We start from the raw sequence: 2,500 nt of genomic DNA, 5'->3' as shown, positions 1-2,500 counted from the left end.
GGTTTTCATATATAAGTTAAGCTTTAAACAACAAAACTTAGGTGACTGGAGAGAGATAGTCGGTTACCAGAAACGGGAAATAATGAAAAGATGGAGAAATATAGACAATGGAAATGCTAAATATAAAAATGAAAATGGGTCGAGTTAAATATTGAAGGAGTAATTAAAATAAAGACAAATTTGTTAAGTCACAAAGAAAATTAAACGTGATAAGTAACGCAATAAAACCAGAAATTAGTAGAAATTAGAAATTTCAGTAGAAATTAGAAATTTCAGTAGAAATTGGAAATTTCAGTAGAAATTAGAAATTTCAGTAGAAATTAGAAATTTCAGTAGAAATTAGAAATTTCAGTAGAAATTAGAAATTTCAGTAGTAATTAGAAATTTCAGTAGTAATTAGAAGTTTCACTAGAAATTAGAAATTTCACTAGAAATTAGAAATTTCAGTTGAAATAAAAAAAAAATTGTAGAAATTAACACGTGAGAAATGCCCTAAAAAAAACACACAGAAAAATAGAACAGAGAACAAGAACTTTCATGTATTTCTTCCCCATTTGTGAATGCTGAAAAAGGACATAATTCTTGATTCATTTTAATTCCTGGATTATGCGTTATAAAACAGGACAAAATAAAAAATAAGACAAGGAGATATTGAAGAAAATGTAAAGGAAAAATCATTTCAGGGGGAATCTAATGTAGATTTAAGAAGTAGCAGAGAAAAGAGGATTGACAGACAGAAATATGTCAAGAAAAATATAGATATAAAGACAAAGAAAGATAAATGTAAACAGAATTAGACATATTGTGAAGGAAAAAAAAGAAGAAATATATAAGGAAATCAAAATATATGGAGTGGCAAAGAGAAATAGAAGAAAACCAGACGACGAAAGAAATAGCGGAAGGGAGATGAGAGATAAAGAAAACGAGACGAAGAATAGAAAGAATGGGCATGATTGAGCAAAAATGAAAGATAAATGATGAGAAATAATTAGAGATAGTACAACAGTAATGAAGGAGTGAAAGACATATATCCACGTCTTAGTCGTTATCTTTCACACTGGCGATTATTACCTGTACTGACTCTCGTTCTCTGTTTTTCAATTATATCTACTGCTACATCTACTATGCTCTCTCTCTCTCTCTCTCTCTCTCTCTCTCTCTCTCTCTCTCTCTCTCTCTCTCTCTCTCTCTCTCTCTCTCTCTCTCTCTCTCTCTCTCTCTCTCTCTCTCTCTCTCTCTCTCTCGTGTGTGTTTGTGTGTGTGTATGTGTGTGTGTATTTGAACATTCAAGTTTTAAAGGTAAAACATGCACACACACGCACACGCCTTCGCATCAAGAACCACCCACATCCCTCAAGCCATGGCACCTGTTGGCCAACTTCCTGAATACATGAATACATTACGACACGTCTCAATTTTTTTTGTATCGATTTGCTTACAGCATAGACGAGGACATTTTAAACAATATTTATCAATATGCATATATATTGAGACACAAGAAATGCAAGCAAAAATAAACTAACTTAGGGGAAACTTGAATTGGGGAAAGTTGAACTTAGAATGAATAGTACGGATCGTTTATGTGTATGAAGAGGATATATATATATTTATGGCTTGTATTGTAGATGATATAAGTGATTAGGGTCCCAATGTATATGGAGATAGTGGTGGTAATTAGAGATTCCCTGGTGCGTTCTATGGAACAGACCTTCTGCTCCAGACACAAGAAATTGAGTTAGGGTTTAATTTCGCAGGGAGGGGATAGCCAAGGAGTATATCAGACAACAGGTAAATGAGTAATATATTATCAGGCAATAGAGCAAGATCAAGCAAGATTGAACAGTTGCAATAGAGCAAGATCTATTGCCAGTGCTCTACTGTTATATCGGGCCAGACAACACCTTAAATGAGCATCTATTAGCTAGGGACACGTTTCCATAGGATCTGAGTCTTTCTGGGAGCCGACACCTCAAGATAACTCAGCAGCACACTTTCGCTATCACAAGATAACCCCGGTCTTCACTGCCCAATCTGTACTCCTAATAGAACATCGCATTTTTGACGTATACTCTACCAAAGGCCAAAAACTGTCGTACTAGAAAATGGTTCCGAATGGCGAAATTAACATAATACCCCGTTTTCTGTATTAGGTCTTCTGGTAGGTTAGGATAATAGCACTTTACTACGATAGTTTGGGAAATCTTCAGAGGACGGGCCTTACTGGCACCACCATCATCAAACTACTACTGCCCCTGACTCCAATTACCGCCACGCGCGTGCAATTGGCGAATCACCTGGTGTACTCAGCATGCAAACGAGGCATCAGCGAGGCAGGTGAGGCAATTGCTGCTAATTCCTACATATTGGTAACGATGGCAACCAGCTGGAGAGCTGTACGAACACAGGACTCTTTAATATAGCATGTGGTAAGTTTTATACATACACACACACACACACACACACTCTAGGTGCTGGTAGCTGAGTGGACAGCGCGCGGGAC

The sequence above is a fragment of the Procambarus clarkii genome, chromosome 51, assembly GCF_040958095.1.
Source record: "Procambarus clarkii isolate CNS0578487 chromosome 51, FALCON_Pclarkii_2.0, whole genome shotgun sequence".
NCBI lineage: Eukaryota > Metazoa > Arthropoda > Malacostraca > Decapoda > Cambaridae > Procambarus > Procambarus clarkii.
The sequence above is the reverse complement of the archived record's forward strand: the minus strand, read 5'-3'. Positions refer to the sequence as shown.